Source organism: Suricata suricatta, chromosome 9, assembly GCF_006229205.1.
Source record: "Suricata suricatta isolate VVHF042 chromosome 9, meerkat_22Aug2017_6uvM2_HiC, whole genome shotgun sequence".
Classification (NCBI taxonomy): domain Eukaryota; kingdom Metazoa; phylum Chordata; class Mammalia; order Carnivora; family Herpestidae; genus Suricata; species Suricata suricatta.
Window position 1 is genome coordinate 7,967,968 of NC_043708.1, and position 13,267 is coordinate 7,981,234.

Genomic DNA, 13,267 nt, shown 5'->3' on the forward strand with positions numbered 1-13,267 from the left:
CAGAGGCCCAGAGGCAGCAGGATGCTCTGCCCAGTGTGGGCACAGCCCAAGGGACACAGACAAGAGCCTGGAGTTCACCGCCCAGGGGAGGAAAGTGGCTTGCAACGTGGGGACCAGAGTGAAGAATGAAGCAGTGCAGTCCCAGCTCGGGGAGGAACTGCAAGGAACAGGGGAAGAGAGAGGGCAGGGAGGCAGGGGAGGGAGAAGAGACGGGGAGAGGAGGTGTGAGCAGGCACAACACCCAGCGCCCGTGAAGATGCTTCTGTTTCTTTTATTAAAAAAAAAGTATTTATTTGTTTTGAGAAAGAAAGTGTGCAAGCCACTAGGGGAGGGGCAGAGAGAGAAAGACAGGGAGAATCCCAAGCAGGCTCCCCACAGTCAGTGTAGAGCCGGACTTGGGGCTTGATCTCAGGAACCACAAGATCATGACCTGAGCCGAAATCAAGAGGCCGACGCAGAGGGGAGGCGAGAGGAGGGGGCCTACACCAGGGTCTGTACCCGCCCCTCTGTGAACCACAGGAGCGGACGCCTGGCCTCTTACACAGCTTTGCCTGCTTCTTCGGTGGGGGGTTGTCTGGCAGGTGGACGGGAGAGGGGAGTAGGTATTTATACACGTCTGAAGGCGACAGGATGCGCTCAGTCCGCTGGGGTCACACTCTGCCGCCCATCGCCCACCCCGTGCAAGCTGCCAAAGCAGTCCACACTGGCTTAGCGCGCCCTGCGAATACCCCAGTGCCCCCCGCCCCCATCAAAACACTGGGTCCAGATACCTCCAATGTGGGAGCCTCCGGAACTTGCTTCTAAGGAGCCGGATGGACGCTGGAAGTGACACTGTGGTTTCTGAGGCCGTACCGGGAGGTACAGACAGACGCCCAGCCGGGGACACACAGAGGGAGGCCTGCACCATGACGCAGGAACCCGGCTCACTGGCCAGCCGTGCTGCAGAGACCACGCAGAGAAACCGCACAGAGATCCGAGGGGCCTCCGCAGGGCCCCCAGGCCATGTGCGTCTTCCCAGCCAGATGTGGGAGGGTGGAAGCCTTCGGGATGATTCCAGCCCCCGCCACGGTCTGAATGCAGTCGAGTGAGGCCTCCGTCGTGAACCCCCGACCTGAGCCCAGGCAGCCCCTGGACTCATGCGCAACATGAAGAAGACTCGTGTCTGAAGCCGCTATTAGGAAGTATTTTATGTGCAGCAAGCAATACTCTCGAAAACTTGGCTTCCTCATCTGTAAAATGGCAACAATAAAACCAACTCCTTTATCGAGCCGTGCCGTGGCTCAGATTAAATAAAACAGCCCCCGAAACGTACAGGGTCTCCACCCAGAGGAAGCTCCAAGTATAGGAAAGCTCTGATTATCGCTCACTGTTGTCATCACGGCCACTGCACGGGGGAGAAACAAGGGCTCGGAAAGACTGACGCAGGTCGCCCAGATCACACGGTGCGTCAGACGCTCCACAGTCTGACCCTGAGAACAGCCTCAGATACCACGTGCGTGCTCCTGGCATCGGCCTGCCCGTAATCACAGTCTCACCGGAGAACTGTCATTCTTATCTGGGAGGTGCTAGGTCCTTGACCGGAAAAACCAGACGGACTGAGGTCAGATGCTCGACAAGTCCTCGTCACCGCCAGCCCCTGCCTGCCTGCCTGGTTCCCATACGCTTGCACCTGTGACAGCTCCGGTCCCCTCCCTCGCCAGGAGTAAATAAGGCAGTGACACGTATGAAACACGCCAGCAGGCAGGTTACGTCTTTCCCATGCTGCAGTAGCACGAGACCTCCCAAGATTATTCCAGAATGTGCGTGTTTCCTGGGTGTGGGGCCAATAACCTGGGCAAGCCTGGGAACCATCCCTCCAAGTTCGCCAGGGCTGTGACAGGTGCGTTTTATGAACGGGAACTGCGTGTGTATTTCTACCTAATAAAGCCCTGAAGGTTTTACTGCTTTGGAGTCAGCCAGCAGGACTGCCGTCAGCTTCCCTGGCATCTGGGAGAAGCTCCTGGACAAGGCGAAAGGCAGCCGGGGAGCTCCCGGGGCTCGGCGGGGCTGGCGTCGTACAAGCCCCTGCCCACACTGCACCCCTCACTCAGCCACGAAGAGGTCTGCAGCTCCCGGTGCTGCCACGGCTCTGTCCCCGGTGCTGGGGATGCAGGGAACACACCGCCGTGAGGGGACAGAGACACGGATGGTGATGCCACAGGGCGCTTGGTGACACACCCAGGTGCGTCAAGGAGCTTTGAGAGCCAGTGTGACCGGCTTCCCTGGGGTATGTGATGGGGCTTTCTGTGATACTTGGGGCTCCTGGGACCTCAGTCTCTTTCTTTCCATGACCAGACCCTGAGAACTGGTCTAATTTGCTCCAATTTTTTTTTTTGAGAGAAAGTACAAATAAGGGAGGGGCAGAGAGAGAGATAGAGGGGGGGGGGGAGACACAGAATCTGAAGCAGGCTCCAGGCTCTGGGCTGTCAGCACAGAGCCCAAAGTGGGGCTCAAACCCACAAACTGAGAGATCATGACCTGACCTGAAGTCAGATGCTCAACAAACTGAGTCACCCAGATGCCCCCCTCCAATATATGTTTTCTAATTTAAAAAAATATTTTTTAACATTTCTTCTTTTTTTGAGAGACAGAGAGAGACAGTGTGAATGGGGGAAGGACAGAGAGAGAAGCAGGCTCCAGGCTCCGAGCTGTCAGCACAGAACCCAACGTGGGGCTCGAACTCATGAACTTCAAGATCCTGACCCAAGTGGAAGTTGGACAGTCAACCAAATGAGCCACCTAGGTGCCCCACTATTTTTTGAAGTTTGTTTATTTTGAGAGAGTGAGGGAGCGTGAGCAGGGGAGGGGCAGGGAGAGAGGGAGAGACAAAGAGAATCCCAAGCAGGCTCTGCACTGTCAGCGTATGGCCCAACACAGGGCTCGAACCCATGAACCATGAGATCATGACCTGAACCAAAATAGAGAGAGTCAGATGCTAACTGACTGAGCCACCCAGCCGTCCCTGATTTGCTCTAATATTGCTCTCTTCCTGCATTAAACGTCCAGGCAAGCTTCAGAAACCAAAAAAGTGAAGAAAGGGCCAGACATATAGGCGTCATGCCCAGCCCCCGCCGACTCTGATTGCCCAAGCCCCTGGCTCTCGCCCTGGCTTCCGAGACGAAAGGCACAGGAACAAGGAGAAAGCCACGTCCTCCGTGCCCGGCTGGCGGCAAGGCAGCGTGAGTACATACTGTCCATTGCCACGTGGATGCCTGCCAACACTGGGCACTGGCCAGCCTCGGAGATCATGGCTGACTCTGGAACGATCCGATGCCCCGCTGGGCTGCAAGCCCACTGTGCAACCTTGGGCCGGTAGCCTCATGTCTCTGGGCCTCGGTGTGCTGACCTATAAACAGGGCCAGTGGGAGGCTGGAGCTGCATTCCTTCCCGGGCCCACGTTCTGGGGCAGTGAACTCTCTAGCACACGGCAGCTCTCCACACTGCCCGGGATGCTGTGCCCTTGGCATGATTTGGCACTCAGCCTGTCCCAAGGAAGGCTCTTTGCCAGGGCCAAACTCCCCAGAAACTGCTAAAAATTTACCCACTGGCCTGTGGAACAGGCTTTCACTCTCTCTCTCTTTCTCCCTCTCTCTCCTCCCCTCAGCAATGAGACGGTGAAAGTGAAGACAGAAGTGACCCCTAGAACCTTCTTCCTCGTGTCCCATTGGCCCCACCAGGTCTATGCAAGTCGCCGCCTTGCCGAGCATGATGATTTCAAAGCCAATGGGCATAGCACCCAGCGGCACACGCTTCATTCCCGACACAGACTCCCTTTCCCACACATTAAGCCCGTTGCTGGGGGCGCTCAGGAAGCCGGCCGGCGGATATCTGCCCTGGACGCTGTCAGCTGTGGATGTAGGTCTGGGAGCATTGTTTTTAGGCCAGGAGCAGCCTGAATGCATTTGCAGAGGTGCAGGGAGCCCCACGGCTCGGTGAATCAGGCTGGGACACTGCCCGCTCCATTTCCTGTTGGCCAGAGTCCACGGTGGCCGGGCGGTGAGCGCCTGAGCCAGCAGCTCCCTCACCTTCCCTCCGAGCCCCAGCAGGGTCAGTGAGGCTGGGGTCTGGGCAGCCTGGAGAATCACTCAGTAAATACAGACAAGTGGACACAGTGCAATTGGGAAAAATGGCCTGGAGGTCACAGCCCAGACAATCATGCTTATATCCACACGGCCGGTCTTCCTGAACATTCCATGTGTCTCCACTATAATGGAGAAGTTACGGAGGGAGCATGAAACAGGACCACCAGCTGGCTTTTTAAAACCTGCACTCTCACTCAAACACCTCCCGTGGCTCCCCATCGCTTCTAAGACATGAAACATTCCTTATCCCAGCACGGAAGACCCACACCCATCGGGCCAAGACTGGTGCACTTGCTCCCGCAGCGGAACACTACAGCCCTCCGCCACCCCCTCATTCACCCCTCCCCAGGGGCCCAGCCTCCTCGGCATCTGCTTCTACCTTCCCTCCTGGAATGCCCTTCCGCCTCACCGCTGCTTGACAGTCGCTATTCATCTCTCAAGGCTGACCTCAGATGCCCCCAGTCTCTTCTGTCCAAACCCATCTTTCCAGGGTCTCAGAGTGACTGCAGGAACAAGGACACCTGGTCTACCATCCTCCTTCTGCCTGATGGACTCAGTAAAGGCTTGGTCAACGTATACAGAGCAAGAATCTGCAAGAATGCCAAAGCTGAGCATGGACATTCCCCCTCCTAGAAGATTCAAGAAGCATCTACAATGGCCGGGGTGCAGAAGGGCCGGAAGTTTTCACGGCCTTCTCCACGCTGATACACTGCTGGGCAGGCTGGCTTCGAGAGGACCCAAACCAGCTCCCGGTACCGACTACCTAGCCCATCGCCAAGGCTCCTCCTATCTTCTGGATCTCCACCCAGTTACGCACTCGCTTGCCTCGGAGGCAGACACCCCAAGACGGTCCGTCTTTCCCTCCTCCTCACCATGTGATTGATATTTCTGAGTCCAGTTTGCGGTGCTTGCCCCAGGCCCCAGGAGAGCCGCGCCTGACACACAGGCCCCAGCTCGTCTTCCCTGCTGGGAGAAGATAAAGGCCGGAGGAGGCATGTCCAGGCCTCACTGTTCCGTCTGTGGCAGAGCCAGAGCAGGAGTCCGAGAGAAACCAAGCCAACGCCGGCCCTCCAGAGCTACCATTTCTCCGATCATCACAGGGCCCAGAACGGTGCCTGGATGTGGCCGGTGTCCTGGGGGTATTCGTGGAAGGAAGAGGAAGACAGATAGCAGGATCCCAGGGATTAATGGCCGCGGAAGGAACTGTCCAGCCCAAAGTGGAGGAGGAGGGGGAAGAAAAAAATCTAGCCTCTTTCTAGAAACTTCTTCGGAAAGAGATTTCTAGACCTACTTTGATAACCCTGTCCGGTGATGAGTCACCCTAAAATACGGTGCCCAGTTAAAGGGCTGCTCCTAAAACAGCTTGTACTCTGGGGGAAGGCCTTGGAGATTTGCTCCAGGGAGCTTCAGCACATCCCTCTGCACGGGTTTACGCAGTAGTGGGGGGTCAGAACGTGGCAGCTCCTCAGGGCGGCTCCCCACCCTCCGAGCGCCCCCCCTCGTCGGTCCCCAGCTCCCAAGGGCTCTTGCAGAATGAGCACCTTTAGGAGTGGCCACAGTGCGGCTCACAGGGCAGAAGCCAGGGGAAGGAGGCAGGAGAGGTGGTCAGACCCAGGGCCAGCTCGTGCAGGGCCTGGGACCTTCCCAAAGTCCCCGGCCACCACCCTCAGGGGGACAGCAAGTACCGCAGAACTCTGAACAGAAGGGAGTCGTGAGTCTGGGGGCCCCCTGGAGCACACACTGTAGAGGGGAGGCAGAAAGGGTGGCGAGGAGAGAGGAAGGTGGCCTGGGTGGAGCTGAGGGGGGAGGCCAGCACGGGAGGGGCACCACGGTCTCAGGGTTCGATAGCAGGAAAAGCCATCAGTGGTCAGCCATCCATGACAAACCAGTGTGGGTCTAGAATCTCGCTGTGGCTGAGAGAAGAATTACTTGGAGGTGTTAAAAACACAGATTCTGATTCTGACTCCACAGGTCTGCTGCAGGGCACGCTCCCGGGTGCGTGCGTGGAGGTGGTGCCCCAAACCCACTGGAGAAAACCCCTGCATGGCCCAGTCCTCGCACTGCCAACCCAGGAAGCCAAGGGAAGAACGGAGTGGGGCAGAGGCTTATCCCCGGGCACCCAGGTGAGACAGACAGAAGGCAGCCCTGCTGGACAGGCCCCTAACTACCCCCAGGGACAGCCTGCACTCCACTGCAATAACCAAGTCTCCCAGATTATGTGTGGGCTGAAGGGCGGGGTGCCATCCCAGGGCTCAGGCAGAACCAGAGGGGGGTCGACCGATGGGTGCCAGGCCCGGGCAGATGGACGTTCAGCTCTCGAACTCCACAGCAACATCCTGGGGACGGGGCCTGAGGACAATCGGTCTTTAGTAGAAGCAGAATCAGTATCTAAGGGAAATTTCAGGACCGAGGCAATGCTGATCTTGTCAGCAACACTGACCAAGGAGAGTCCCAACATTCCCTTTAAGAAATCAAGTGTAGGGGCGCCTGGGGGGCTCAGTGGGTTGAGCGTCCAGCTTCTGTTCAGATCACAATCTCGCGGTTCATGGGTTCAAGCCCCGCGTCGGGCTCTGCACTGACAGCTAGCTCAGAGCCTGGAGCCTGCTTCAGATTATGTACCTCCCTCTCTCTCTCTGACCCTCCCCTGCTCACACTGTCTCTCTCTGTCTCTTAAAAATAAACAAAAAACATTAAAAAAAAAGAAATCAAGTGCACTGTTCCACCCTGCTTTCTGGGTGGAGAATCCAGGGTCCCCACTTCCATTCGTCCCCTTCGATTGCCACGTGGCTGAGCCAGGCTTGCTTTTTTAGAAGTATTCAATAAAGCCCTCTCGGCACACTAACGGAACTGTATGTGTCTATAAATCATTTTCAGTGTGTGCGTTAGGCTCTCCAGACACATTCATTCTATCTAAAAATAAAAGACTTGTCAATATTGATGATTAAAAAGAAGATGATTGTCGTTATCATCCACTCTGTGAATTAAAAGCAATTGAGGATCCTCTGGGGGTCACGTCAAGGCCATGATGAACTGAAACAATTCACCTGTGGCGGAATGAAGCCGGGTGTTGGCCAGGACCTCGGTTAGCAGAGAGAGGCTGAAAACCCAGGGTGCCCGAAAAAGCCACGAGGCCCCGGACAGTCCCTACCTGCTTCTCTGCTGCAGGACACTCAGTGCGGCATATGTCAGCTCATCACAGATCGTTAAGAAGCTGAGTCAACTGGGAATACGGTGACCCTCGGAACACCACTGCTGACCCTGTGATTCATACATCAGTAACAATCACCGGAGCACGTAGCCTGGCAAATGACCAAGATGCATCACTCTGCGCCCACCAGGAGGGCTTGTGAAGGTGAGGCTTAACCCTGTGTGAAGCTGCCCCCATCACTTACGCTCGTCCTAAGCCACAAACACAGACAGCGTGAAAACATCTGAAATCTTCAGTGGATTTATTCTAGGCTTCTTGGTGCTCTCGATGGACCTTCCATAATGTCCACGACCACATCCTAAATACTGTTCTTTGTAATCACAGAGCAAAGGTCACAGACTTCAGCGGCGCCTGGGGGGCTCAGCCAGTTAAGCACCTGACTCATCATCAGCTGGTGATATCACGGTCCATGTTGGAGCCCCGTATCTGGTTCTGCACTGACAACATGGAGCCTGCTTGGGATTCTGTCTGTCTGTCTGTCTCTCTCTCCCTCTGCCCTCCCTCCCTTGCTTTCTCTCTCAAAAAATAAATACAAATAAATGTAAGAAAATGTTTAATAATAAATAAATAAGTAAGTCACAGACTTCCATGCCCTCCTGCCTTACTCCCATGCCTCAGCATGGCTGCCTTTGCATTTTCTGCACTTTAATAGCTGTTGTGTTCTAGAAATCTGGCCCAGAGCAGCAAACCCTGGGCATCTGATCTCTCAAGGTTTGGGGGCAAGGGGTACAGACTCTATGAGTCTCGTGGGGGCCATGCAGCATTATTACTGATTCACCGACTCAAAACTCTGTGCTGGGTGCAGAGAGGTTACGGCATCTTACGGATGACAGGTGAATCGCGGTGGAGTTTTCCAATACGCTGTGTCTCCTTTTGCCCGTTAATCACCTATCAGGAAACTCGAAGCTCTTGGCAGATAAACGGTCTAGTAATCCAGGGGAGGTGGAGGGAGGGTCCTGGTTGTTAAGACGCCACCCACGTGGCACGGGAAGGGCCAGCGTCAGGGCTAGAAGGATTTTAAGCCCTAGATGAGAAGCAGCAGCAGCCCGGGGGTGATTGGGAGAACGTGGAGCCAGCTGACCCCGGGGACCCCCTTGCTGTCTGTACCCTGTGTGTCTGGAGCCTCCCACCCTGGGCACGGGTGGCACTTGGCCAGACCCACAGGCCTATCCGAAAAGAACAGATGACTGTGCATGGACTTCTGCCGGGCGCTCCGTGAGCCTGCTATGATAGCGTCTCTACTCAGGGGCTCGAAAACTTCTTCAGAACCCGCATTTCCCCCAAATCCTGGAAATCCTTAAAAGCTGCAGGTGAGCCTTGAAGTTCTGGTATACATTCCTCTTATTTCCTTCTGGCTTGTTCTTTCAGGAGGATTAACCCGTGTGGCATCTTGGAGGGGTAGTCACGCTCCTCCTCCAGAAGCTTCTGTTGCATAACTGATTCTGCAGCCCTTTTAAGAGGTGCGGGCCAGCAACGCATTCCCAAATGTCACTCGGGCCAGCTTGGCATCACGTCCCCCAGAGCCCCAGGGCGACACGGGACCTTGAGGGGTTATTTTAACTCTCTGCAAAAGAACCACCAACACCAACCCCTTTTGGGTAATGCTCAGCTTATATCCGTATATCTTCGGAATCTAATCCATCAGACAGAGAGTGACAAGGAATCCAATGTCCTAACACAAATGCCAGTGACTTCAGGAATCTCTGGGATCAAGTCACCCCGACAGGTCCCCCACGTCAAATCTCCTGAATGCTTTCTTGGTGCCATGGTGTTATTTAGAAATTTGGAACAAAGGACGCAATTTGGTTGCCAGGCACACTGCAGTGACAGCGGAAATGAGGTGTGGCACGGTGACTTAATGTGAAATCCTCCTTGGTTCGGCCATTCACTAACTGTGCGAGTCTGAGCGCACATTCCAGGTGACACTCTCTCCAGTCCCGGGTTCCTCATCTAGAACAGGACATCTAGATGGAGACTACATATTTAAGGACTGCTGGGTCCCTTCCCCGCCGTCTCCTGTCTCCTCCCGTACCCTCCGTTATCTGCACTGACTGCGGCTCCGTTAGGAGAGCAGACCTCGGACAGCAGCCCACTTCCCGTGTTGCAAGGAAGCCCTTGCAGAGAATCCGGCAAAAATACCGCTGCCAAATACACAAACTTCTCACCGTTTTTTCAGCTTCAGCTGGGTTCAAGGCTCTAATTAAAGTACTTTCCATTTTCAAAACAACTGCAAACAGTAATTACACACCTCCCCTCCTTACCTTCCAGGAACGGCCGGAGACTGAGGCAGAAGCTCATAGTCCCCAGGACCTCGAGTTGCACAGACAGAACGACATATTCTTCCTACCCCAATGACCCAAAGTGTATGAAGGCTCCTGCCACATGGACTCTGGAGAGGGTCACAGCTCACTCTAGATTTTTCAGACATGTACCAAGACACTACCCCACAAGGAATCCTACTGGGAAGCTGGCATCATCGCCTTTAGGGTGAAAGCCCTAGTCACCACATGTTCAGAGCAAAGTCCTTGCTTAGGGTAATATACAACATGTTTTATATTCACCGGTTCTCCTTACTGTTTATATGGATGTCTAACTGAAGCTGTTATGTAACTTTAAAGTACGGAGCATTCCGGACCTATTAGTAACCGGCCGCATCCCAATCCGAGGACTCTTCAAGCTTAGTTAGAGTTGGAGAGATCACCTCCTACTAACACACACATACGCACACATGCGCACACACAGACACACGCAAATGTCCACACTGGCTGCAGGTGCCTGAACTGAGGCCTAGAGACCAGGAAGAACATGTCCAAAGTCACAGAGCCAATGAACAACAGCGTCAGGAACGAATCCCAGGTTTCCTGGACCGTGGGGATGTTCCTTTCATCTGTGCCTCCCACAGGTACCTTTGTCCATCCCTAACGTTGCACGAATCTCTGGCACTGGAAACGGGCTCTCAGGATGCTGGGCATGTCAGCTCTGAGCAAGACTTCAGGATCTAGAACCCCGTTCAGAGACAGGATGCCAACAAAGGAAAGCCTCACTGTTGTTATGCATTTGTGACACACGCCAGTCCTGTCATCCCAAAAGAAATTGAAGGCACCCAAAATATATCTGCACACAAGGCCACTATGTGTATGGTGTGCATGAGCTCAGCTTTAGAGATCTTCCAAAAAGAGGTGGGTAAAAGACAAGCCCAAAATTGTAAAGGGAGAATTTATTCCTCATTGTACATTTTCATGCTGGAGGTGACGAGCAAAAAAAAGGAAAGAACCGAAAGATTATAAATGAAACTATCAGAAAGGAGAGTACTGTCTTACAGTGTGTGTGTGTGGCTTTGGACAGCAGTCATATGCTATACGACATAAAAACTGTCCTTTCGTAATTACATTAGCATTTTCAAAAGTAACTCAACGAAGATTGTTTCTCTGCGTTCATGTTTATTCAAAGCCTGACCAGTTAGCCATGAGGAGCAGAAGCACGATACTGGGAGATTGATGCGCCCACGGGAGATGCTTCACTTGCTGTTGCAGACCCTCTGAGCATGTCGCAAAGAAAGCTTTGCTTCGGTTTTGTGAATTTCAAACAGTCACAAAACCTTCTGGGAGTTTAGTTACTGGGGAAAAGGTGAGGCATGTGCCCATTTTGCTGCGGATTCAGTAACACTTTAAAGGGTCATTAATCCACATCTTTTAAAAGACCTATGACAACCCCATTAAGGGCCCATAGGTCAAGTTGATGGATTTAGCTGCAACAGGCGAAGCATGCATCAGGGTTTCAACATCCCTGCAACCCACCTTGTTTCATCACGGTCTTTCTGTGTCCCTGCTTAGGGCCAGACTGCACCTGTCACTAATATGACCAGCAAACAATGGAGTGGGGGGAGTCTAAACATCGCTTTGTTTGCACGACTAATTGTTTAGGTTGAAAAAACCCTACCTATTCAACTATGATGGATTCTTTCTGGAAGGAAGGCAGGCTCACCAGCTTGCCACTTTCTAGCCAGCCGGACATCTAATTGATGCATTGTATTTCATCAGTTCCTAGAGGCCAATGTCATACCTCCCAATGAAAAGCCTAACCCATCCCACAACCTCAGTCTGGCACCTTGAGATATTTTATAGCCACCATGCAATAGAGCAATAATTAATCCACTAAAGCACTGCTCCCCCTTCCCTTCTTTCGGGTGGAACCCGAATCTTGCGGCTCCCCACTTCAACCACGTCCTCTTCCTGGACGTCCATGCCTATTCAGTGCAGAACTATCTGTCCAAATGCATGTGTCTGATGAGCTCCCACACCCTGCCTCAGGCCAGTAACCCACTCCCCTCCTGCTCACAGAAGTGTTTAGTTGGAAAGGAACTGAGGCGTCATCCAGTCAGACTCTGGGAATTGGGAAACTGAGGTCCGTCACCGCTAAGGGCTTTCCCTGCGCGGACATGAACACTGTACATGTCATGACAGCCAAGCCTGGAGCCTCAGTCGATTAAAGAAGCCGCTCTGACCGGGACCAAAGGATTCCATGTGGATTCCCCCTTCCAGTGCTGACCTAAGTGCACTTAAGCCAACAGTGAAAAGCTGCAAGCCGGACACCTGGGGACAAGCAGAGGGCCCCATACCTACATTAACTCCTCGCCCCTTTTCTTCTAGGCCAGAAAGTGCGAAGTTCTGGCAAGCATGAGCCAGGATAGAATTTCTGACGGGGTCCATTCCTGAACGGTGGCCATCTGGGATCAGCCCCAGGGCCTATAAGTAACCATCTCCAAGACTTACACAGCCGGGGGCAGGTAGCCCTGATGAGCCCTCACCCAGTAGAAAGGCTGAGGTCACGGCTTCTGAGGCTGACCATGAGCGGGAGCCGGCACAGCCTGGTAGGGGTTCAGGAGAGGACCCAAATCCTGCCCTTTGCACCCTTGGAGAGGCCTGGGAGAAGCAAGACTGCAGAACAAAAAGCACCCAGGGGAACATTTTAGTCTCTCCCCTTAACTAAGAGAAGTAACCTTCTGCTTACAATTCACATTAGGCGTTAGCAGCCATGTGATGGAGGAATGGACAAAAATTACATGCTACCGGCAACGTATGGCACCCGAGCAGGTACTCACTGGCACAACTATTTCCACACACATGCAACGATTCCAGAAACGAGGCAGTTAGTAGAACTGGGACAAGTGTGTTTGCTAGGAAAGGGATCAGCTTGGTGCAGAAGCCGGTTTCCGATCCTGGTCTCTCACATGTTGGCCCTGTGACCTTGATTAAGTCATTCGACCTCTCTGGGCCTCAGTTTCCAAATCTGAGCCATGGAGGAAGGGGAACCGACTTCCTTGGGTGTTTTTGAGGCACACTACCCAGCGCGGCTTGGGCACCCATTACGTAGTCACTCTACAGTAGTCGTCTCCCTCCGCAAATGAGTCTCCCCCGCACCGGGGAGTCTGAACCAACATGCGTATACCCTTATCTGGACCAAACAGGTCTCCCGCCTGCGGGTCAAGTCCGCATCTGCCTCCCCGATGGCAGAGGAAAGCCCCGGGTCTCGAAGGCGCCAGGGCGGTTCAGCCTCCCAGGCAGAGTCTGAGAGTAGAGGAAATGGAGGGGTTCGAGAGAAGCCCCGCAGGCTTCCAGGCTTTCGGTGGGCGCCGGGAAGGGGGCCCAGAGGCTGCCTCCCGGCCAGAAAGGGCTTTGTTCCCGAGGCGAGGCGGAGGGCCTGGCTTACCGAGCAGCGCATCCGGAGGCGGGCGGGGGGCGCGCGGGGCACGCAGCAGAGCCACAGCCAGGCCCGGGGCGCCGGAGCCGAAGGAAGGCGAAGAGGAAGAAGAGGAGGAGGAGGAGGAGGAGGAGGAGCAGGTTGCCGCGGGCTCCCGCCTCATTCTCCTGGGCAGCGCTGACCCGCTGGCCGCCGCAGGCTGGGGCTGGCCGCCGGGCGCTGAACCCCGCGCGCGCCG

The 13,267-nt window shown here is 54.4% G+C and overlaps 1 long non-coding RNA gene across 1 annotated transcript in view; it reads right to left on the reverse strand.

Annotated features, from left to right (window-relative positions):
* The window catches only part of LOC115301497, a 49,298-nt gene extending 36,037 nt beyond the window's left edge, over positions 1–13,261 (reverse strand). The window contains exon 1 of the long non-coding RNA XR_003913138.1: positions 13,039–13,261. This is a non-coding gene — a long non-coding RNA (uncharacterized LOC115301497). The remainder of the gene's footprint in view (positions 1–13,038) is intronic.
* Between the last annotated feature and the right edge of the window lie 6 nt (positions 13,262–13,267).